At 39.8% G+C, this 25,916-nt stretch overlaps 1 protein-coding gene across 7 annotated transcripts in view; it reads left to right on the top strand.

The window, feature by feature from the left end:
* Positions 1-25,916, top strand: part of SIPA1L2 (signal induced proliferation associated 1 like 2) — a 264,129-nt gene that overhangs the window by 40,224 nt on the left and 197,989 nt on the right. For 6 of the 7 annotated variants that reach the window (XM_064276677.1, XM_064276676.1, XM_064276670.1 and 3 more), the window contains exon 2: positions 8,555-8,607. The gene's annotated coding sequence lies outside the window, so the exon portion shown is untranslated. Of the gene's footprint in view, positions 1-3,684; positions 4,359-8,554; positions 8,608-25,916 lie in introns of those variants that run through there. The other variant, XM_064276673.1, reaches the window with a different exon arrangement.

Raw genomic sequence — 25,916 nt, 5'->3', positions numbered from 1 at the left:
TCCACATACCAGTCCCAGAGAAGAGTGTAGGTGACTTTGCTTTGGTTCTGTGCACATTCCGGACCCAGTCACTGCGGAAAGGGAGTATTGTGCTCTGAACAGCCCAGTCATCAGCATTACATTAAGGGGATGGGTAGTTCCTTAGAGGAACAAGGAGAAGGGTGTACAGGACTGTAATACCAGGCAGACAAACACTGTAGCTGCTGTGGTTCATGGTAGCAGAAAAGGGAAGGGGAAAGAATGATGACTATTGGTCATGGTAGAGAACATGGGTAGAGGAGTTTTGTTGGAAGGACATGGACTCTGATGTTTGGTACGTTGATGTGGATGTGGATCATTCATGTGGCAGCTGACCGGGCATGAGAAGGGGGATAAGGCTAGCATTATAGAAAGATAAGTGGTTGATGATAGACATATGCATGAAATAGTTAAGCTTAAAAGGATTCTAGATTACGTTGAATCACATGAAATTGCTGCTTTTTTTAAGTCAAAAATGAATGTTGAATGTTGGTGATCTCACATAGCTGACCTAGGCAGGAGACTCCATCTGTAGGAATGCCTCCTTTATTTCCTTCACAGACACTCACTGCACCCCTAGTACATGCTCTGTGCTGTGTGGGTGCCCTGTGTGCTGATTCTCAGGGCCCTTCTGTCTCCAGGGAGAGCCAGTCTTTTCTTCCTTTCCTCTTCCTTTTCCTTCCTTTGTGTCTTAGATGGCCCCTCTCAAGCTTTTAAGACCCCAGACCTATTCACTTCACTAGGCTGCAGATCATGATTTTTGTGAACTATGTTATGCCAGTTGACTGAGTTGTCCCATGAGACACTGGTCCTAAGCCTTCAAACCCAGAAAACCAATGTTGAAGGGTGCTTGTTTATGTCTGAGGAGTATCCGTATTTGTGTCTTCAATGAATATGTGTGCCTGCACTCACATATTTGTGTTTACATGTAACTATAGATACTTCTAGAGCCCTGGTGGCACAGGGGTTAAGAGCTAGCCTGCTAAAGAAAAGGTTGGCAGGTAGAATCCACCAGCTGCTATCTGGAAACCCTATGGGGCAGTTCTACAAAGTCCTGTAGGGTCGCTATGAGTCAGAATCGACTCGATGGCAACAGATTTGGTTATGGGTTTATAGATACTTCTATCTGTTCTCACCTATGTACACATCAGTACCTACCCATATACCAGTTTCCCTATACCCACCCATATGTACTCAAACATTCGTTTTTACTTTGGTTGTGCTGTGCTCACTACATCCACATTTGGTGCCACTTTTCCCATCACCACAAATAACTAGTCTTTACCTTATAAAGCGTACTTTCCCTACCCCTCCCCCCCCTCACTGGTAACCACCAATGAAGGTTGGTCTCTCTATATTTATCTATTTTTATCTTCTTATAAAAGAGGGATCACATAATATTTGTCCTTATATGCTTGACTTACTTCACTTAGCATTATGCCCTCCAGGTCCATTTATGTTATAATATGTTTCGCAGACTCAGTGGTTGCATGGTAGTCCATTGTACGTATGTACCACAATTTGCTTATCCATTCTTCCGTTGGTGGACACTTTGGTTGTTGCCATTTATTTGCTATTGTGAATAAAGCAGCTTGTGAACGTTGAGTGTGCATATGTCTGTTCATGTCATTATTTTCAGATCTCTAGCCCTGATGGTGCAGTGGTTAAGAGTTTGGCTGCCAACCGAAAGGTTGGCAGTTCGAATCTACCTGCCGCTCCTTGGAAACCCTATGGGGCAGTTCTTTTCTGTTCTGTGAGGTCACTATGAGTCAGAGTCTACTAGATGGCAATGGGTTTTTCTTTTTCCTTTTTTAGGAGTGGGATTGCTGGATCATAGGTTAGTTCTATTTCTAGTTTTATGAGAAAGCGCAATACCATTTTCCACAGTGGTTGTACCATTTTACAGTCCCACCAGCAAATGGATAAGTTCCAGTCTCCCCACATCCTCGCCAATGTTGGTTACCTTTTGTCTTTTTTTTTTTTTTTAATTAGTGCCATTTTAGCCAGGGTAAGATGGTATCTCATTGTAGTTTTGGTTTGCATCTCTCTAATGGAAACCCTGGTGGCGTAGTGGTTAAGTGCTACGGCTGCTAACCAAGAGGTCGGCAGTTCGAATCCCCCAGGTGCTCCTTGGAAACTATCAGGCAGCTCTGCTCTGTCCTGTAGGGTCACTATGAGTCGGAATCGACTCGATGGCAGTGAGTTTGGTTTTGGTTTTTAATGGCTAGTGATCGTGAACGTCTTTTCACATGCTTGTGTGTCCTCTTTGGTAAAGGTTCTGTTCATGTCCTTTGTCCATTTTGTGATTCGATTGTCTTTTTGTTGTTAAATTTTTCTATAGTTATTAGAGATTAGACCCTTATCAGATAAGTCATTTCTGAAGTTTTTTTCCAGTCGGTTGTTTATTTACTCTTTTAATAATGCATGCTGATGAGCATAAGTTTTTTAAATTTTTGTGAGGTTCTGTTTATCTTTTGTGTCTTCTATTCGTGCATTTGTTGTAATGTTTGTTGGTTGGGATCCAATATAAAGGGAGTTTCCCTGGGGTGTGGCCTGCACCACCTTTTATCTTACAAGAGATAAGAGGGAAGGCAAGTGAGCAGAGATTTGGGAACCTCATACCACCAAGAAAGCAGTGCCACGAGCAGAGCGCATGCTTTGGGCCCGGGGTTTCTGTGCAGGGAAGCTTCTAGACTAGGAGAAGATTGATGACAAGGACCTTCCTCCAGAGCCGACACACAGAAAGGAAGCCATCCCCTGTGGCTGACACCCTGAATTTGGACTTCTAGCGTAGTAGACTTTGATAGAATAAACTTCTGTTCGTTAAAGCCATCCACTTGTGGTATTTCTATTATAGCAGCACTAGATGACTAAGACAATTAGCTATGTAAATCTAGCACTTATCCCATATTTGGTTAGAAGCTCCTTGAGGAACCTTCTCCTGAGGAATCTGCTTACTTTTGGAGTTGGTGAGATCTGGGTTAGAATTCGAGTTGTGTGCCCCAAGTTATCCTGGGCCTTAATGATGATACATAAGCTATAATAGTTGTTCATAAAGCAATGTCTTACATTTGCAGAAGCAAGTTTGGCTGGCCTCATGGCCTGGAAGGGGGAAGAGAGGCTGGTATCACCTTCGTACATGGCCACGGTTCACAGGTTCAAGGAAAATGATAGAAAACGTAAATCAGTACTTATGACCATGCCCCTCGGAGAGATTTCATTAAAATAAAATTTAAAAAAATCATCCTTTTTGCTGATATTTTCTGTTGTTGGCTTTCCTTGAATATTAGCAAGCCTGTCCTACCAAGTCAGTGGAGAAACTGTTGATTTTGAGCTGAGTGGAATATTTTTATTATTCTGAGTGTAAAGAAAATGTTTGCCTTCACTTTATTAAAACTCCCTTTCACTGGGAAAATAGCTGAAGAACCTGCTGGTAAGAACAAAGAGCTAGATGCCCCCTGCCTGTAAATTTGGTTTTCTCACAGAGCTTCCCTGTAACATGTGAGGAGCTTCCTGTTAGAGATAGACCTGGGAAATAAGGGAGAACCCTCAAGAGAGGAGTCCCTTCCCTCCTCCTTCCATCTGCGTGGCAACTCAAGGACCCCAAGTTCTGTTGTTTGAGAAGGCTTTGCTCAGCCTTTTTTTTTTTTCCTTCTAAAGCCAAAACGAATCAAAAGACAATAGCCACTTGCCTCATATAAACCACCTGCTCCGTAGGAAGTGAAGCAAGTCCCTATTGCTACTTGGAGAATTTGTAGTTTCCTTTCCTGTTTTTTTTATTTTCCTGTCAGTAAACAAAAGCCACCAGTTAAAAGAGTGGGGCATTAATTGTTTACAGGATGTTTGCTGTATAAGAGGAAGGAAAAATGGCTTTTATAGAGTTGTGTTCATTGTGTTGGGGATATTACAACATAATTTAAAGGATCTCTTCTAGAGAAATTGACTGTAAGATATGCAGTCACAAAACACAGATTGTTTAATTGGCAGAATGTTTAAAAACGTACTTCATAAATTAAAGTTGAGGGGTTTATAATGTATCAGTATGAAAAAAATGTGGAGAACAGAAGGCCTCTGTAGAGAAAAAAATGGGTTTCTAAAACTTTGAAAAGTTTTTGTGCTCAGACAACTTGAATTTCTTTTTAATTGTGGAAGATTATCCTTTATAGTGTCTTAGTGTCTCTAATGATACTCTACTTGGGCTTGCCCAGGTTGTTTTTCCATCTTCCTGATCACAGGCCTAGATTCCCTGGCACACTTTGATGCCCTCCAAGGCAGAGAGACTGCCTGTCTCCTCTATCTTGACATCCGAAGTTTCCAGCACTGTGGCTGATGACTAGGAGGTACTCAGTAAATATTGCTGAGAGGATGGCTCGATGGAAGGATGGATGGATGAATGATTGACTGGGTTTAATAAGCTTGTGAAGATTGAAACCATGGCATATGATGCCCAATAATCTTTAATTAATGTTAGGAAATTTTTTTTTTTTTGATGAAGCAGTAAAATTTATTAATTTTATGAAATCTCAACACTTGTCTACACATCTTTTTAATATTGTGTGCAGAAATGGAAAGAAGGCGTAAAACACTTCTGCAAACCGAAGTTCAGGGGTTGCCTCAGAGAAAAGGGCTTGCCTGTGATTGTTTGAATTTCAAGCTAAAAGAGTAGCTTTTTTCATAGAATACCTTTTTAAAAAACTTTTTCATTTGAGGTGAAATTGATATAGTAGAATTATCCATTTTAAATTGAACACTTTTTTGACATTTAGTACGTTCACAATATTGTGCAACCACCACATCTGTCTAGTCCCAAAACATTTTCATCATCCCATAAGGAAACCTCGTGTCCATTAAGCAGTTGTCTCCCATTCCTTCTTCCTTCCAATCCCTGCAACCACTCATTTGTGTTCTATAGACTTACCTATTCTGGATATTTCACATAAATGAAATCATACAATGTGCAACCTTTTATGTCTGGCTTCTTTCACTTGCCTTAATATTTTTGAGGTACATCCATGTTGTAGCCTGTATCAGAATGTCATTCTTTTTTATGGCTGAATAATATTCCATTATATGTACATTCTACCATTTGTTTTCCCATCAATGCACTGGTGGACATTTGGGCTGTTTCCACCTCTTGGCTATGAATATGCCTGCACATGTATTTGTTTGAGTTCTTGTTTTCAGTTCTTTTGGGTGTAGACGTAAGAGTGGACTTGCTGGGTCATATGGTTATTCTGGGAAACCCTGGTGACATAGTGGTTAAGAGCTACCTCTGCTAACCAAAAAGGTCGGCAGTTCAGATCCACCCGGTGCTCCTTGGAAACTCTGTGGGACAGTTCTACTCTGTCCTATAGAGCCACTATGAATTGGAATTGACGGTAGCGGGGTTTTTTTTTTTTTTTTTTTTGGTATGATAATTCTGTTTAACTTTTATAGGAACTGCCAAACCGTTTTCCGCAGTGACTGCACCATATTACACTCTCATCAGCAATGCGTGAGGGTTCCAGTTTGTCTACATCCTTTGCAACACTTACTTTCCATAAAAAAGTTATTATTGTTACAGCCATGCTAGTAGGTGTGAAGTGGTACCTCATGGTGGTCTGTGTGTGTGCTTTCAGTGAAAGTTTACAAATCCAGTCAGTCTTTCATATAAAAATTTATATACACTTTGCTGTATATTCCTAATTGCTCTCCCCCTAATGAGACAGCACACTCCTTCCCTCTACTCTCTCTTTTAGTGTCCATTCAGCCAACACCTGACCCCCTCTGCCCTCTCATCTCCCCTCCAAACAGGAGATGCCAACATAGTCTCATGTGTCTACTTGATCCAAGAAGCTCAGTCTTCACCATTATCATTTTCTATCCCGTTGTCCAGTTTAATCCCTGTCTGAAGAGTTGGCTTTGGGAATGCTTCCTGTCTTGGGCTAACAGAAGTTCTGGAGACCATGACCACTGGGGCGCTTCTAGACTCAATCAGACCATTAAGTCTGGTCTTTTTACGAGAATTTGGGGTCTGTATCCCACTGCTCTCCTGCTCCCTCAGGGGTTGTCTGTTGTGTTCCCTGTCAGGGCAGTCATTGGTTATAGCTGGGCACCATCTAGTTCTTCTGTTTCCAGGCTGTTGTAGTCTCTGATTTATGTGGCCCTTTCTGTGTCTTGGGCTTATAATTACCTTATATCTTTGGTGTTCTTCATTGTCCTTTGCTCCATGTGGGTTGAAACCAATTGATGCATCTTAGATGGCTGCTTGTTAACATTTAAGACCCCAGATGCCACTCTTCAAAGAGGGATGCAGAATGTTTTCTTAATAGATTTTATTATGCCAGTTGTCTTAGATGTCCCCCCTCATTGTGATCTTGATTTGCATTTCCCTAATGACTAATGACATTGAACATTTTCATGTGCTTATTGGCCGTATAAATATCTTCTTTGGGGAAATGTCTGTTGAAGTTCTTTGCCAATTTTTAATTAGGTATGTCTTTTTGTTGTTGAGCTGTAACAGTTCTTTATAGATTCTGGATACTAAACCCTTATTAGATATATGATCCATTCTGTGGATTGTCTTTTCACTTCCATTGTAATGTCCTTTGGTGCACAAAAGTTTTTAACTTCATTAAAGTCCAATTTATCTTATTTTTTCTTTTGTTACCTTTGCTTTTAGTATCATATCTAAGAATTCATTGCCAAATCCAAGGTCATAAAGATTTATTCCTCTGTTTTCTTCTGAGAGTTTTTTGGTCTTAGCTGTTTTATTTTGGCTGTTGACCCACTTTGAATTAACTTTTGTATGTAAACTGAAGTTGGAGTCCAACATCATTCTTTTGCACGTGGAGATCCAGTCGTCCCAGCACCCTTTGTTGAAGACACTGTTCTTTCTCTGTGGAATGGTCTTGGCACCCTTGTCAAAAAAATCAGTTGGCCATAGATGTTAGGAAATCTTGTTGATAAATATTTTGCTTTGGTTTTCTAAAATCAGAATTGGCAAGATTGTCTGCAAAAGCTCTGTCAGTGAGGTTTTCTTACCCTTCCTCTCCCTCTGCACGTAATCTTAAGTTCAGCTAGAATTGAGGGACTTAATAGTAACTCTTCATCACCTGTTTCATTTCAGTGCTTCCTAACAATTGAGACAGATTGGCAAAGGTGGGTTTTCTAAAGCTAAGGACAGTTACAGCCCTCTTGGTAGGCGACCCTTTAATATATCACCTTTGAACGTGAAAGGAGGTGCCATTAATACTATGCTGGGACAACAAGAGAACTCTGGTGGTGTAGTGGTTAAGTGCTACTGCTGCTAACCAAGAGGTCAGCAGTTCAAATCCGCCAGGCGCTCCTTGGAAACCCTATGGGGCAGTTCTGCTGTGTTCTTTAGGGTCGCTATGAGTTGGAATCGACTCAACGGCAGTGGGTTTTGGGGACAACAAGTGTAAACCAAGGACTGTCTTGGGTGGCCCTGCTCATTAGAGCCTATTCTGTCCTTTGTAGAAAGTAGAGTGTCAGGATTTGCCAGGATTTAGAGAGCCGCACTGTCTACAAACCCATGTTCATATCCTTGAATCTGCTTTGTGTATTCCAGACTGTTGTGCTTCCAGTCCATAGTGTCAGCTGAGAGGATGGGGCCAGGGTGCTTTGCTTCAGCTTAGTTGGTAGAAACTCTAGTAATTATTATTTTTAAAAAACGATATGGTCAAAAGATCATGATTTTAGGAGCCGGACATACTTGAGTTTACATCCAGCTCTGTGTGACTTACTTCCTGATTAACCTTGGGCAAGTAAGTAACCAATTTCTTTGAACCCCAGCTTTCTCATCTGGACAGTGAGGCAGAAGAGACTGTTTTTTTTTTTTCTTTTTTAAGGTAGCTGTGAGTTTAGAGATAGTGTATATAATACTTAGCACAGTGTCTCGTACGTGGTCAGTGCGGAATACTTAATAATGACCATTGCGGTTACTATTAAAAGCAGATGCAGTTTAACAGAATTTAGTATTAAGCAGCAGTTCTCAAGCCTTTTGATCTCAGGCCCCCTTTACACTCTGAAAAATTATCGAGGGCCACAAAGAGCTTTTGATTATGTAGTTTATACCTGTTGATATTTACCATATTGGAATTAAAGCTCAGATGTTTTAAAAATATTTATTAATTTAAAATGACAGTAATGAGCCATTTACACATTATTATAAATAGTAACATTTTATGAAAATAACCATTTTCCAAAACAAAAAAAAATTAGTAAGTAGATTGGCGCAGTTTTACATTTTTGCAAATCTCTTTAATGTCAGCTTAATTAAATTTATGTCACCTAGATTTTCCTATCTGCCGCTGTAGTCAGTGTTTCGCACTATCAGTTATAACTCCCCTCTGTAATGGTGAAAGAACGAGTGAAAAAGTAAATAATATCTTGGTATTATTATGAGAACGGTTTTGACCTCACGGAACCCCGAAAGGGTCTTAGAAACCCTCAGGGGTCCTCAGACCACATTCTGAAAACTGCTAACCAGGAGTTTTTTCTATAAATCTGAATGGCTCTCTTTCTTCTCTTGTAGATTCCTGCTCCTGGTTGTGTGACCACGGGAGCTGCTGTTTTTTTCCTTTGGAGGTAAGCCTGTGGGGAGGGCGAGATTTATAGTCATCTCCTTGCCCCAGACAATCATTTGATTTGTTAAATTTGTCTGTGTGTCTGTGTGGGACAAAGAACTTGGTTCAGCCTTTGTCTCTGGTTTCTGAACACAGCCCTTGGAATTCTGGAGCAATCAAGGTGCCCCTTTGTTTTCTAAAGCAGCCAGACAACACTTAAATATGTCTTAATCAGTGGGGACTGCACAGGCCCCATCCTGGCAACAGACCTTAGGAAGGGAAGGGGGCATGATGCAGTCAGTCATGCATGTTCATTGATTCATGCATACACATTGGGCCCCAATGACCATGGGACCCTGGACGTTGGAGTGCTCTCTTTGAGGCTTCCTAGATTGGCAAGAACTTGCATGCACATTGGAGAGGGTACAGCATGCCCCTGGGGACAATGGAGGCCTCATGCTGCCAGGCCCTCTTCCAGACCTTGCCTGATGCGTCTCTTCCCTTGTATCCTTTCTGCTTATAATAAATGGGTAACTGTAAGTATTGGTAATAGCCTCGGTGAATTCTGTGAATTAGTCTAGTAAATTATTGAACCCACCGGGGGAAGGGAGAACCAGCAGAGAGGCTAGCATCTGCCTATTTGATAGGGAGTAGAAGGACAGAATTTTTTTTAGAAGGACAGAGTCCTAATCTGTGGAGACCCAACTTTGGGTGGTTAGGGTCAGAGAGGGAAAGTGCCAGGTGAGTGGCTGGTGTCAGAATGATGAAGGAGGAAAGTGGGGATATGAACTGTCTTCACATTTTGGAAATTAGCCTTATGTCACAGGCCATTATTAATACAGTGACCCACAGATAGAATGTTCTGATTTTTTTCACTCTTCCAAAGTGAGCGGAAAGCACAGTGGAACTTTAGAACTGCCCAAATTAGGGGCTTCAAAAGGAGGTAGTAAGGAGTTTCTGTGAACTTCCCTGAATTTGTTTAAAAGGATTGTTGTTGTTAGGTGCGGTCGAGTAGGTTCCGACTCATAGCGACCCTGTGCACAACAGAATGAAACATTGCCTCGTCCTGCACCATCCTTACAATCGTTGTTATGCTTGAGCTCATTGTTGCATCCACTGTGTCAATCTACCTCGTTGAGGGTCTTCCTCTTTCCCGCTGACCCTGTACTCTGCCAAGCATGATGTCCTTCTCCAGGGACTGATCTGGTTATGGTTAAAGGATATGGTTTTTAAAACTGGTTTGTACTTGAGCATATTGGTGGCTAAACTTGACAAAGGCTGCTTTTCTCGTAGAGAAATTGGACATCGTGGTTGTTCCCTGATTGAATGGGGTACGGAGAGGGGCATTTGTAAGGAAGATGATGGAGGAGGGGGAGCGGGTGGAGGAGGAGAACCAAGATTTCCTTGCTGAGGCCCAGCTGCCTATTGCCCAGGGGTCTGTTACCTGAAATACTTTCCTTAGGTATTCACTAAAGGCCAAGCTGCTCTCGTACTTGTGTTTATTCACAAATAGTACATTTTCTTTAACAGCAGATAATAATGAATTTGTGAAGGAGCCATTTCAGAATTAACCACCCTGCAGCACATTTGGTATCTGTCTTTGAATGATCAAAAATAGGTTTTAATTTACAGTTTTATAGTAAGCATGTAAAAGCAAAAATTTTTCTTTTTTATAAAGGAGGCAGCATAGTGTAGTGGGTAAGATCATGAACTCTAGAATAAGACTGGTTGACATCCAGACTGCCGTTTACTAGTTCTGTTAATTTAGCCGTGTTATTGACCATCTCTGTGCCTCAGTTTCCTCTTCAGGAAAATGGATGATGACAGAAACAATTTTGGTGAAAATAATAGTTCTGAAGATAAATGTTATAATCAAAGCAACGCGTTTCGAACGGTATCAGGCATATAGTATGGGCCCAGTCGTATTTTTTATTGTTGTTTTTCTTTTTAAGCTTCAGGACTCTGTTCAAATCTCCGACCCAGAAATCTGAGTGTCTGCCTTCTTGAGGGTATTTGTCATTATAACTGTACCTCTATCTATAAGCTATTAGAAGTATCACTAAATACATGCATGTCTGAGCAAACTAATTTATGTTGAAAGATCAATAGTATGGGAGACACCGTTGTTTCATACCTATAATCCCACTAATGTGGGAAGGGGAGGAACCGTTTATGTTTTTATTGAAAAGTTCATTCTGAAATCTGCCAAATAATCCCGTTTTTCATTCTTTTCTCCTTGTCACTCCTGAGATTCCTGCTCCACCATCTGTCTCATTGTTAAGGGTTCGAGGGCTCCCACCTTTGCCCTACCCTCACACTGTTCTCGTGCCTCAGCGCGGTAGTTCGTGTACACTCCCAGTGCTGCGAGTACCTATCCAGCAAGCTCTTCACCCCTTTTCTGTCTCTTCATAGTTTGTAAAGCGTAAATCTTAGAAACAGATGAGTATGTGGAGAAGGCCAAATACAAGTGCTATACCTGATGTGTAGGAAGAGTTGTGTGTTGGTTGGTGTATACTTAACAACCTTTCATTTGGGGATAATTCCAAACTTAAAGATAAGCTGCAAAAATAAAAGTAGTACAAAGGATACTTGTGTACATTTTACCCAGATCACTTATTAAAATTTTTGTCTCATTTGTTTTATTATTTTTGTGTTTTCTCTCTTTACCCTTCCTTCTTTCTCTCCTCTCTCTGTCTCTGCCTCTCTCTCTGCCTCTCTCCCTGCACACAGTTTTCTTCTGAACCAGTTAGGGCTGAGTTACATACATCATGGCCCTTTGACCCTAGGTACTTCAGTGTGTATTTCCTAAGAATGGAGAATAGTTATCAGCTTTGGCTAATTTAATACTGATTCAGTACTTATACCTAATCTATCATTTGCCTTCCAGTTTTGTCATTTGACCCGACATGTCCTTTATAGTATTGTTCCCCTTCCAGTACAGGATCCAGGCCAGGGTAAGGTCCTGCATTCAGTTGTCACGTCTCCTTATTGTCTTTCTTTCCACAGCTTTTTGTGCGTGTTGGTGCGTTTTGAAGTCTGTAGCCTGGAAGCTTCCATTTTAAAATATTTTAAGAGGATAAGCACTTAAAAGAGGGTGTAGAGCTCTGTCACATTTTGTTATTAGAATTACAAATACATAGAATATATGTATTTTCTGTGGTGAAGTTGTGAAACTACTTGCAGGAAGAAGAGGAAGAGGAATGGAGAAAACGGTAGTAGAGAAGGATTCTTAGCCTGAAAAGACAGTGTATCCTTGTAAATGTGAATCAAAAGATTCGGCTTAAGCACCAGTAAAAGAGATGAGCTTGAGTAAATTCTGGTGTGGAAATAAAAGACAATTTACATTTCCAACATGGAGAATGGGAGGTGTTACCGAAATTTGTTTTTAGGAAAGACCTGCATTTTGCCCAGCTCTGCTTGTCCCAGTGGGTTCCTTGGTCAAGACTGAGGCTGGATGATAAGGTGGTTCTCTGCCACCTCATGCTGCCTGGACACACTGTCTAATTACTCCCTCTCTACTGCTGCACTTTTGAGTTTCAGGAGGACAACTTTTTCTTTAAGATAAATACCTTGGAATGTATCAAAGAGTGTGTGAAGTTAAAATATTGATGGATATTGCTCAGTTGTTCTTCAGAAAGGTTATGCCCATTTATAATTCCATCAGTGACTTGTGAATGAGCCTATAGCCTTCAACAACATTGAGTAATCTCAGTGTTTTAATTTTTTCTCATCTTAATGTAAAAAATATTTCATCATTTTAATTTTTTTTATTAGTGCCGGGGTTAGGCCCTGTTATGTTGGCCATTTGTATTTTTTTTTTCTTTTGGCCCACTTATCTTTTGGATTATAACATGTATTGATTTTTTTTAAGCTTCTGTATTTTTGATGTAAGCCCTTCTTCACATATTACAATTAAGTATTTTTCCCAATTCTTAGTTTGCCTTTTAACTTTGTTGAGATGTCTTTTGTCATGGTGTAGTTTTTTATTTTCCTCAAAGTTTAGTTTTTTAATAGTTTCTGAACTGAGTCTCATGCTAAGAAAAGACTTCCCCATGCTACAATTATGGAAATTAATTTGCATATTTTAGTTTTAAATTTACATGTCTCTATTTTATTTTTGCGTTTGGTCTGAGGTCCATCCTGTCAGTCCAGCTCCAGTTATTGGCCCCTCCTCCTCTACCCCCTGTTTGAGTTGCTTATGATACAGATAGGGGTGAATTCGTTAAGAGTACAGCCTGGAAGTAAAATTTTGCTTTGTTAAGTAAGCTACTCTGTCTAGGTTGTCTTTTTTTTGAGCTGAATATCTATTCTAAATGCTATATTAACATGGGTTTTGCTTGTACTCCAATTAAAGGAACATCACAGATATAGTATAGCTGTTGTGAAAAAATGTGAGTGAATTTTTGTTGTTGTTCTTTTATTTATTATTTTTTGTAAGGACCTTTTTTTGCCCATGAATTTATAAGAGTACATTCTTAGTGGTTACCAGGAAGAGATGGGAGGGAGGGAGAAGGGTATTATTTATTGCTTAGGGGACACTGAACTGCTGTTAAGGGAGATGGAAAAATTTAGAAACAGTAGTGACGGCTGAACAACATGGTGAGCATAATTAATGTCACAGAATTGTACATGTGAAGAATGTTGAAATGGCAAATGTTTTGTTACACATGTATTTACCACAATTTAAAAAAAAAGTACGTTGTTCACATTCTCTAAATTGTAGCATCAGGACTGAGGGGATGACACACTCGTTTAGTTGATGACTTGTTGCATAATCCTGTATACATGATTTTACCATTTTATGTTCTCATTTTCCCATTGGTGAAGTTAGGACTTACCACTTAACTATCGTAAAGGCTTAGAAGCTTCTTTATCAGAGGATTAAGAGATTGGTATGTGGGGAAAATAAAATTATATCATTAGGGGATTACTAAGAAAAATTTGGGCTGAACTCCAAATTCCTGTCTTTCTAACGATGAATAGAATTTTCCAAGATCCTGGTACTATAGTGTTGCTGTGGTGTGTATGTTAGCTTCCAGATTTCTAGTACGAATTTTGAAACCTTTACACATTTCCTTATCAGAAAATGTTGTTCTGATGCCTAGACTATCTTCCAGACACCACATAAGCTGATTTTCTGGTTCCTCCTCTCTCTGCTTTCAAGTTTACTTTTGACCTTCTCTCCTCTGAAATCAAAAAAGTATTGGCAGGATGGTGCTAGGCTTCCTTTGGGTCCTATCCTTTTTTCTTTATGGCTGACTTCATATAGCCAGTAGAACTCTAAGCCAGCTGCCTTCAAATTGATTCCAACTCATGGCAACCCCATGTGTGTTAGGATAGAACTGTGCTTCACTGGGTTTTCAATGGCTGTGATCTTTTGGAAGTAGATTGCCAGGGCTTTCTTACAAGGCATCTCTGGGTAGACTCAAGCCTCCAACCTTTCATTAACCATTTGTACCACCCAGGAACTCCCAGAACTCTAGAGGGACCATAATTTATCTCCATTCACTTGAAACTTTTAGAATGTTAAGTTTCTCCTTTGTACTGCCCAAGTTTCTGAAGAAACATCATAGTTACTGGATCTCTCTATTGGGAAACAATCCTGAGCTGAGAATTGTTTGCTTGGTTATAGCTGCACTGTGCTATCTGTTGCCAGGATCAGGGTGTCAGGAATGAGAGACTGAACTATCATGGTGCTTGATGCTTAATGCAGGTGTTTGAACCTTGGGAAGTGAATTAGCCTATATATGAAAAGTTTGGAAACCCTGGTAGCGTAGTGGTTAAGTGCTACAGCTGCTAACCAAAAGGTTGGCAGTTTGAATCTACCAGGCGCTCCTTGGAAACTCTATGGGGCGGTTCTACCCTGTCCTATAGGGTGACTTTGAGTCAGAATCGACCCTACGGCAATGGGTTTGGTTTTGGTTTTTTAATATATGAAAAGTTTAGATGATCTTATACCTCTTCCTTGAGTTCAGTTTTGCTACTTAAGACTAAACCAAACCCATTGCTGTCAAGTTAATTCTGACTCATAGCGACCCTATAGGACAGCATAGAACCGCCTCATAGAGTTTCCAAGGAGCAGCTGGTGGATTGAACTGCTGACCTTTTGGTTAAAAACACTGGGCCACCAGGGCTCCCTTTGCCACTTACACGCATACGCATGGAATTTTGAGGTGGGTTAACGCAAACATTTTCCAGGTTATGTTTAAAGTATTTCATTTAAATCCCAGCTTTCTGCCAGATTTGGAAAGGTTTAACTACCTCAGGCAGATGATCTTAACATTTAAAGACCCCAAGGGAAGGAGACTGCTGACTTTCCTCTTCTGCGTACTTGAGGGTGATTTAGCTCAGTAAATATTTATTGGGTAATTTCTGTGAGTGGAGCACTCTGCTAGGTGCCAAGGGAAACAATATGATTAAGATGTGGCTCATCACCTCCGAGAGTCTATAATCTAGCAAGGAAGGGAAAAAATGTATATACAAATAGCTCTAATGAAAGGTTCAACTACTAGGGGATGCTAGTGAGCTGAGCCGACCATAAATCTGTGTCCTCAGGGTGCCTGGCATGTTGCAGGCACATTTAAGTGGGTGAATGAATGTGTTTTTGGCATGCTTTAACTATAACAAAACTGTTTGTAGAAAGATAATTTGAAGGATTTGGGGATGGCCTCACAGGGTGTGAGTATTTTATGAGGTCACCAAGGATCGAGGGCAGACTGAGCAAAAGTCCTGCGGCCTGCCATCCTCTCTTCCTACACCAGGGCAGTGCCGGGGTCTCCTCCTCCCAAAGCCTCAAGCGCCTACACCCATTAGTTGAACAAACTAGAATTTGTTCCTTAATCTGATTTCTCGTAGATTGATTTATGCTAATCAGACTCCAAAGAAATTGCATGATATACTTTTCCTGATAACTAGGCATTCCTTCCTTTTCTTTCCCTTTTTCCAATTTCTGCTCTTTCTCAGCGTTAGCTTCTGTCTAGTTGAATAAATGACAACCTGCTTTTTCTCAGTTATATTACAAACAAGTTTCCCCAAAATGTAACCCCGATCAACTTGATTGCACAAGAGGCGTTTTAAGAATGAATGTGCAGATGCAGACACTTGCTCTCATTTGCAGTATACTTGCGGGCTGTTTCTTTCTTCCTACTGATGATTATTTGTGTATTATTGCAGCTTTATTTACTTACCGTTTACTGTATAATGAGTGATATTTTAGGTAGTTTACCTACCTCATTTAATCTCCTAACAGTGCTTTGAAATAGGTATTTTTTATCCCTATTATAAAAATGAGGAAACTGAGGCCCAGTGAGATTAAGTGATTGGCTCAAGGTTACACAGCTAAGCAGTTATGCAGCCAGGAGGAGCTGCACTGTCAGAATTCACTGTGGCACTGCCCTGAGGGCAGGTGACTTCAGGAAATGACTAGGACATCTGTTTCATCTTCTTTTGCAGATATTTCAGAATGTGATTCTGTTTTCTGCATGAAGTTATGAGAATAACCAGAAAAAATAATTTGTACATTTTTATTGAGTATATTGATATCTACATATCTATATATTGACCATCCTTAAGGATAAGCATATTGATCTTGTATAAGACCAAAGAGAATCCTAATGAAACTTGATGAAACTATTATTATGTTTTGGTACTTAAAACATTCAACATTTTTTAGATTGATAAGCATTGAATGAGTAATCAATCCATTCATGCCCCAAAAACACACTTGAAGTATCAAGCCTCTCAAAACACACTTGTTCCTGAGTGTTATGAACACTGGATCCTTTCCTAATTAGACAGATCTTCACCGTAAGTGGCTTCTTAGTTAAAATAATCCTGCTTAACCTCTGAAAGGTAAGTGTGGCTAATATGAAAGTTAGTGTTTAAGACATTATTATTACAAAATGTTTATAAAATGCATTACCAAACTCTGTAGGGGTCTTCTACAGTGTCATTATCTGAAGGCATTTACAACACTGTATTATAAGGAATTCATCCTGAATTTTTCCTTAGTGAAAGGGTGCTGATACCCTCCTTAATTTATGAACCTGAAAGCCAGCAGGGCTTTTTTCACAAAACACATTGTAATGTTGTAAGTTTTAGATCTCAGTGCGACAGTTTGCTTTCTTTCCTTTGTTTATTGTGATTAAACATTTCTCTTTTGAGGAACTATCAGTGGAAGGTTTCATAAGAGGGATTCAGTGAGGAACAATGGATAGTGTTAAGATTTTGCTTTGATTCTCAAGTAAAATAACAGTTTTTCCTCTGAAAACCATTTCTTTGGTAATTAATGATGTGTTCCATGTAGACTAAGATGAAGCGACCCGATTTTGATCATCTGTCCAAACTCAAACACTCCTCTCACCTCAGACATTTCTTAAGGTCTAGGATGTTGTCAATTTTTGGGTCATTTGATCCACTTCATACCTGAGGCACAGTAGAAGTAAAGGCATGGCAGCCATCCATTTTATAAGGATGTTTATTTAGAGAGAGATGGGAGAAGAGAGTCTACCAAATGTATAGTAAAATATGTTAAAATTATATTTTTAATTACTGTCTTAGTTACCTAGTGCTGATGTAACAGAAATACCACAAGTAAATGACTTTAAAGAACCAAAATTTATTTTCTCATAGTTCTGGAGTCTGAAAGTCCAAATCTGGGTCTTGGCTACTTAGATTCTTTTTGTGATCCTCTCTCCTGTTTCTGGTGTCTACTGGCGACCCTTGGCGTTCCTTTTCTTGCAGACAATCCTGGTATGTCTTCTACCTTCCCTGTATATGTGTGTCTCTGGGTCTATCTAGTCTTTTTACAACTCAAAAGTGGTTAGGTTTAGGTTCCACCCTATTCTGGTATGACCTAATTAAAAGAAAACCCCTATTTCCAAACAGGGTCATATTTACAGGGACAGGGCTTAGAATTTCAACACATTTTGGGAGAATACCTTCAATCTTTAACAATTATGAAACAAATATGTTTCTAAGAATTCAATCTGTAACAATTACCTACTAACATGAAACAAATATGTTTCTAAAATCAGATTATTTGATTTTTTTCTTATACCTAATACAGTGATAATAGCTACATTTATTAAGCACTTTCTGCTCTAAATCCTGTTCTAAACGCTTTCCAGGCATCATTTCATTTAATATGACTCTGTCATATTACTGTCTTCCCTGTTGCAGGTATGCAGATACACAGAGGCACAAAGACCATGAAGAAACTTGTCCAGAGCCGCCCAGCCAGTGCTGGAACTAGAGCTCAGCCTAGTGAAGTGTCACTGTAGGGCTCCCAGACTCATAGCTCATGTATTTGCAGATAAACATTCTGGCAACTCTGCTTGCTGGAATCAGTGTGATTTAGTGGAAAGAACCTTTGCTTTAGAGTTGTATAACAACTATGTTTGTGATCTGGGCTGGCAGATTATTAACTGTGACTCTGGGCAATTTACTTAATCTTTATACACTTTGGTTTTGATATTGGCAAAATGGTGATAATGATCTCTCGTAATATTTTTGTGAGAATTTAATGAGGTAATGTTTGTTCCAACAGATCTAGCTATTTTATTTATTCCTTTTTTCTGAAAAAGCCAAATGAAAGTCTGTTTGTAAGACACATTTTTTTTATCTCCCATCTTGGCCTTGTCCTGTCCCCATAGTAAAAATTCACAATAAGAATCTCTCTCTTTTTTTTTTTTTTTTAAATCTATTGAGAAAGGAAAAGCAAATGCTAAATTGAAATTAGAGATTAAGGAGCATTAAAATTCAGCTTTTAATTTTTTACTTCCTGATGATCTTATCTGCCTTTTTTTTTTTTTTTTTTGGTAGTTGCCTGTAGTGCCTTGATTTTTGTTTTGTCCAGCAGTGGTCTTCAAGAGTGGCATTCCTGCCATCTTGGTTGCTTCCTTTGCCAGTTTTGGTTCCTAATACTTAGCCCTTCCCCAATGGTTTCTGTTGTTGGCCTCTCTGGCCTGGGCAGTGGAACTGACTTGGTCTGAAAGCCTTTGCAGTTTTGAGCAGTGGTTCTCAACCCTAGCTGCCCATCCGAAACACCCAAGGATCTTCTGAAAATACCAGTGCCTGATATTTAAAAATGGAACCTTGACATCTGTTTTAAAAACTTCCCCAGGTATTCAGATGCACAATGAATCAACATCATGTGTATTTCAGTGAGTAAAAAAGTTCTCTAAATAATGGCAGTAAATACTATAGAAATACGTGTCTCAGCTACCAAGGCCTGCTCCCATTTTCCTGTGCAGGATGCATGGGCTAAATTGCAGTGTTATGTATTCAGGTAAAGGAAGGAACCTGGAGGCATTCTGGTAGGGAGGTGACCCATGGAGCTTGGGCGCAGAAAGAAAATACATTTTGGTGTTCTTTTCCTTCCTTTGTCTATTGTTAGTCGTTTAGTGTGTAGGAATTATTCCTCGGTGTGATCTCCCTGCTGAACCATACTATTTTTAGTCACTAACCAACACAATAGGCTTAGAAAAAGGCTATTGAACCTTTTGAGGCTGTTGTATTATGTCTGACAAGGGCTGAGTTGCAAGTAGGCTATCCTGCCTCACAGTTCAGGCTTGTAGGATTTTTTGTTTCTTTTTTAGAAAGTGTCTGAATAGCTTAAAAATACAGTGGTTTGGCAGTTTGACAGGTGATGCCAGATGTCTGCATATCTCTCCTCAGTGTCCCAGCGCTCCACACATAGCTTCGCAGGTGTTTGTTAGGTTGCTAATTTTTATTTCTCTTCCTTTTCCTAATAAAATGTGCTAAAATATGCATAGTTAGTAGTGCTGGGGGAGAAATGTGAAGCATTTTCTTTTTCCTGAATCTCTGCCTTCTGTCTAAAAGTGTGTGTTCCTACATTGAGGTGATCCCCTTGACCGGCTCTAAATAACAAATGGATTAAACAGATAAAGGGAGTATTAACTGTTTATTATTTTCAATTTGTTTTATAAATGGCAGTTGGGCCTTTTTGGCTTCTAATCCACTCTCTGAAAGATGCATCAGTCCATTAGGAGGCAGAATATTAGGTTACTAGAAGTCGCAGTAGAAAAACAAGTCTCTCATTGTAAAATAATGTGATGGACTTGATGTGTCCACGTAATAGATTGGATATTATTTATTCTTTTTCTCTTTATTGCATCGCCCTCCATTAAATGCTATAATAGGAAGCGTATTAGAATTACTAATACGTAGCTCTGACTCTCTTAAGTACAAATGTTCATTCTCAAACTGATTTTCATCCAGGCAATTGGCCAAGTAGAGATTTTCTTTAACAGTGCTTAGTGAGGGGTAAACGCTGAGTTATCTTTGAAGACTTTTATGATAAAGACTGGAGTATTTAGCGCTTTCTTTCTGTTGTTACAGATTTATCATCCTCCTCTGTGTTGGAGATGTTCTATTAAGATATGTGCCACTTTCTAGGGACAGGCCTAGGCAGTGTTGTAAAGGGGAGCCGTTTGGTTTTCCTAACTACATTTGGGGCACTTTCCCCATTTTTCCTCATCAGTGCTTCTCCAATGCCCCATACTCTCCAAGCCACCTTGGAGATTTGTTGCTGGTGGGGGCAGCTAACCATATGGGTGCCACAGTGATTCTCTGAGGGCCTCTTGGAGAAGCAGAGCAGCCTGATGTCTCAGGTGCTGACTTTCTGGCCTTCCCTTCACCTCAGGCACCAAAAGGGCTCAGTGATTTCCAAGTTTGCACATCTAGGGCCACCTGAGCTGTTTGTTACAATATCCCTTCCAGGCGTGCGTCACACCCTGCCCCGCTACCTTCCCTCTTGCCCCCGCACAGTTTGGATTCAGGAGGTGTAAGGTGGGGCTAGAAAATGGGATTTCCATCAGGCTCTTTCTGATGCAGCTGTCAGAATGTCCGTTTGCATGTTTCGGAACCACCCACGCAGTTTAGAACTTCCGTTTTATAGATGAGGCAGTCAAAGTCCAGCATTGCCAAGTAACTTACCCAGGCCAGGCCGCATTCAAAAGGAAGAGACTATATCCTCTACTTCTGTTTTATGGGTATAGATATTGCAGAAAAGACCGACACGTTAATTGGGCTATTTATCCTGGACGCAGGCAAATTGCTGTTTTACTCATTAGTTTCCTGTCTTCTTTCACTGGAGACTGTGTGTGTGTGTGTGTGTGTGTCCCTGAGACAGAGAGGGACACAGGATGAGCTTGTGTTCTATCTGCTTAACCAATTCAGGAAGGTGTGAAAAGGTAGTGAGTGTGAGATCTGATTTGGGTTCTTGTTTGTTGAAAGAGCTACTGTTAAATATATTATTTTTATAGTTGTTTTGGCCTCTGTGCTGAGTGGGTGCTCTGGCTAGTTTTGCATGTTGATGGATTTTATTAGCAAGTTATATTAGACAAAGCAGGTACATATCGGGGCCAATCAGAGTCTGACAGGTAAATACTTAAAATATATTTCTTATTCTGATCATATTAGTGGCAGACACATATTTGCAAATCCATTTAAAAAAATCAAAAGCCAACTTCTTAAAATTTATTCTGATGTGGAGTTGGTTATTAATATATAAAAGTATCAGAAAGGTCCAGGAATTCACATTATTTCACTTTATTCTTAGGCTTTCTTTTATCATTTGACATGGGGGCTACGGTGTACCTCCTAGGGAAATGGTAAACCTAGGGAATGTCTACACCAAATGACTCTCTTTAAGGTGTGAACAAATGCGTAAGTGTCCCAATATGTTTGTCTGGTATGTGGTAGGTGCTTAATATTTGATGAATGAAAGTTTAAGGCATTAAAAAGCCCCCTTTTATATCTATTAAAATTCTAGCTCTTGGGTACTGTAGTGCTTTTGTTTACTCATAAAAATCTAGACTCTAAAATTCAGTATCTTTAGTGGAATAATTTACATTTCTTTGTTGTCCAAGTTTTATTTTTTGGTATTTTTCCAGAAATGGCACCTCTCTTGATTCTTTTCCCCTCAAAAACATTATATCTGCTTAAAAGCTTAAATTTTTGGTGAAATTTAGAGCTTAACACCAACATGGCCTAGTACCTCAGGGGCTACTTTGTAGGAGACTTGGCATCAAGAACTCCCTGGCACGATTGTGGAGCCTCCTGAAAAGTCATGGTCCCTGTGGCCGCTGCCCTGGGCCTGGGTCTTCTCTCCCCTCTCCAGTCCTGGCCTTCCTGCACATATTGGACAGATGGAGAGACAACTGAGAGCCAGGGGTTCTTTCTGCTGACCGATTTGACCAGGAAGCAGCAACTTCCTTTTCTCTGAGGAGTAAGTGATCATTGGAAAACTTACCTATATCTGAGGATTTTTTTTTTAAAGGGACTCTATAATGAATGAATACACATTAACCTGAAAGACAAATAACTCAAAAAAGAAGACTCTGGATTAAATTTTATATTCCTGAAGGTTTTATTAAAGATCATTGAGGCATATGATCAACAGGGAGTAGCAGCTTCTTTCAAATGATAATACTCTGGATAAATAAATAAATTCATAATAACGGATTACTGATTTCTTGCTAACTGCTTGGTGTAGTGCTGATCAAAGAGGGAAGGGGCTTGGGACAAGAGGTGGCTAGCAATACCATTCTCATAGTCTTATGGACAAGAAAATGAAATTTCTGGCTAAGGACTGAAGTGCTACTGCTGTCACCATCAACCCAGACCCGTTGCCATCAAGTTGATTCTGACTCATAGCAAACCTATAGGACAGAGTAGAGCTGCCCCATAGGGTTTCCAAGGAGCGGCTGGTGGATTTGAACCGCCAACCTTTTTGTTAACAGCCTGAACTCTTAACCACTATGCCATCAGGGCTGTCACCATAGGGAAGACTTTTATAAGTATTATTATTAACACAAACTAAGTGTCTTTGCTGACAATGAAAGACCGGTCTGAGTTAATTCTTTTATGGGCCCTGGAAATCCAACAATTCTGTGTTTAATAGAGATAACAGTTTAGTCAGGGACCAAAAATCAACAACACACTGGGGGGAACCAGCAAGAAGGAAATTTGTTTCCAGACTGATTTGCTGACATGTAGGTATTACCTTTCTGAATCATAATAATTTTTATTTCCCTGATGAATAGATACAGTCAATTTGTACCTGCATTGAGTTAGCTGTCGCATAGCCTTTAGTAAAAAAATTGTAGCTCACTGTAACAGTAGAACAGTTTACTAATTTAAAGTATATATAGAAATCTTCATTTACTGATAAATTGAATGATATTTATATTTGTAACCAAAGGTTTCTCTGCTTTATCAGGGTACCCCAATTAGAAGTAGTATGTATTCTGTATGTAATATTTGGATAGAAAGATGGTAATAAAATCACCTCAAGTGCTAACAACCAGAGATAAAAACTGATAAAATTTTGGAGAATTTTCTTCATCTTTTTTCTGTGAGTATGTGTGTGTGTTATATAGTTGTCAACATACTGTATATACATATGGGTATTTGTCATTATTCCATGGTCTTTATAAACAATATTTTATACCAGAACATTTAAATATGTTAATTTTAGAGAAGCTGGCACAATTCTTTCCAAGAACACAGACCTGTGCAAAGAGGGGTTGCACCTGTTGCTTTTTATAGTTACCAGGCTTGGTACCTGGAACCCAAAGCACTTTATACATTTCAGATCCAGCTGGAGCTGATTGAGTTGTGTTGTTATTTGCCCATATTAGAAGCATCCCTTCTGTTTGAGGATATGGAAGAAAAGTTTGTTAAATGGCATGCTGGTGCCCTGTGATTGAGCTCTGTACATACTGGAAATGATTTATGCAGTCTGGCTAATTTCTAGGATAATCCTTGTTATCCCGTTGGCTGGCAGAAGGTAAAATGAGTTCTAGTTCCCTGCCGGGCTTGGAGGAGGGCTGATGTCTTGGATTGCTTGAGTAAAGTCAGACACTCTCCTACTTTACATAATTGAGATCACCTACCCACCAGTGGCATGAGGACTCTAGAGTGTGAAATTAACACATCAAGTGAATTTTATATCCTGGTAGCCTTGGGCTGGTTTTTGCAAATTAAATTTTGCAGAAATTAGCTTCAGCCCTGCAAAGGCAGTATTAATTTAGTAATGGTGAAACCACACTGTTTCCATGGCATTTCTAACCTGAGAGGTAAGAGGAGAGTTTTACATGAGGATAATGAGTCTTGCTGAATAAATTGTTGTCTGTTTGGTAAAAGCTGTTGACCAAAAGTGATTACCCTCATGAAATGATGATAGACACAATACTGAAATTTAAAGCAAACATGAATTGCAAGGATCAGCTGACTCTACCAAAAAGTTTCCTTCCATGGGTGGTTATTCACTACTTTGCATTCCAGAAACAATAATTTTTTTCCCCCCTTCCAGTGCGCTGAGAATGGATTCATCTCTCAGGCCTATAAACATATTAACTAAGCTTACTAAACAGAGTGTGTAACAAGAATGCCCACATTAACTACATTACAAAAATAAATAGGACCATCCTGGGAACCTGAGTACTGACCTCTTCTCGGTCCACGCCTCTTCCCCTGAAGGCAGGAAGATGTGTCAGGTCCCAGTCGGAAGGTGTTTGGCGCAGTTGGAGTTAGAACAAGGCTGAGAGCTGAGTTGAGCAGTCACTGGTTTCATGCAGGGAGAGCAGGGAAGACCGACTGCAATGGCTGAGGTTCCCTCTCCTCTGGATGCCAAAATGCGCTCAGGGATTCTCCTCTTGCCATGTTCCTAATCCCTGGCCAAACCCCTTCCTTAATTATGTTTTGCCGTTAATTAGAATACAGTCAAATCTTACAGACCTCGGAGGCTTCTTGCTCTTTCAAGTTTAAATCTCAGAGGGTGATCTTTTGTCTCATATCCAAGATCTCTGGGGAAGTTTCATCATACTGAATGGAAGCAAATGGCAGCGGACTTTACCAGGTAGACTTCTCTTTGAACGATGTAGTTATGATATGTCACTTTTTCCAGAAAGGCTGTTCCTTTGTTTTGGTTTACTCTTCGTACCAGTGTTACTTTGTCAATGTTGATATACTGATTTATTTTTTAAAATTCTGTCTAAAATGTTTTAAATATTTTATTTGTTGCTTGACCAGTCATCTAACAGTTAATGTCATACTTGTACAGAATGTTTGGCACATTGACACTCTTCAGCATTTGCTGGCAATATTTCATGAAGCTGACATTTTTTGAGTGTCTTCATTTGCCAGGTGTCTTGTTAGGCAGTGTGAGAGAATACAGAACTGAGTAGATTTCTCTGATTTCTAGATTCTCAGTCTAGTAGGATAGAAAAGCCTGTAAATAAGTAATGGGAGTGTTGAATATTTGTGCCAGAATACAGAAGAGGGTAAGACCTGTGGTTTCCCAGACACAGTGACATTTGGGCTAGGGATTAAAGCATGGGGAGATTTTGGCAAGTCAGTAAGACACAGTAGCTGGAAAGAAGGTGTTCTTGGTGAATACTGGGGAGTTCTGAGTGCCTGGAGTTTGGGTTAACAAGGTTTGGAGGGAAGTTCAGTGGTAGGGAATGGGAAGACTGGTTGAAGTCATTGTGTAGTAGGGCATCACATGCCGTGCGATTAGAGCATTGAATGGCATGTGTGTGAAGAGACACATAAGGGGATTTTGGTAGAAAAATTAAACATCTAACCCAGCTGTGTGTTCCTTCCACTGTTGAGTAGCTCTGTGATGTTGGGCAGGAACCTAAACTCTTTGAGCCCCTTTTCTCAAATTTCATAGGCATACTAATAATTATATCATAAAATGTATCTTAGGTAAAATAGAATGCTTTGAATGGAGCCCAGCCTACAGCAGGCCTTCAGTCAGTGTTATAGCCTCCGCTTCATCCTAAATACCTCCAGATTCTGAGTGGTATAAATACAACCAATCAATGATCATTCGAGTGTTAACACTGTGGATTTGACAGGCAGCATGATTTCTTCTCCAGGGCTTCTCTTTCCATTCTTGACTTCGGTCCCAGAGCTGTTATCAGTGCTGGCCTGGATTGCCCTTGGCCCTACTTGGCCCTACAGTACAATCCTGTACTGGTTGAGATTTTGGCATCAGGGCTTAACAAGTTGAGTGAAATGAAATGAGCTTTAAAATAAGTATGCTTGAACTTTTTTGGGTAAATTGTCTTACTCAAGTTTTTCAAACCTTTTTCTGCAGATTTAAAACAAGTCTGATCCCAGTGTTCATTAACTTGGAACCTTTAAATTTTTTTTTTTTTTAGAAGGCAGGGTAAGATGCCTATCATAAAGCAAGAATTTAAAGATTCTTAAGTGTGATTGAAAACAGCTCTTGATGGCATGTAATTTCTTTATCTTGTTCTGTCTCTGTTAGTTTTTCCCAGACTACAGACTTACCTA

Source organism: Loxodonta africana, chromosome 25, assembly GCF_030014295.1.
Source record: "Loxodonta africana isolate mLoxAfr1 chromosome 25, mLoxAfr1.hap2, whole genome shotgun sequence".
Classification (NCBI taxonomy): Eukaryota; Metazoa; Chordata; class Mammalia; order Proboscidea; family Elephantidae; genus Loxodonta; species Loxodonta africana.
This window is presented reverse-complemented; position numbering and strand designations above follow the sequence as displayed.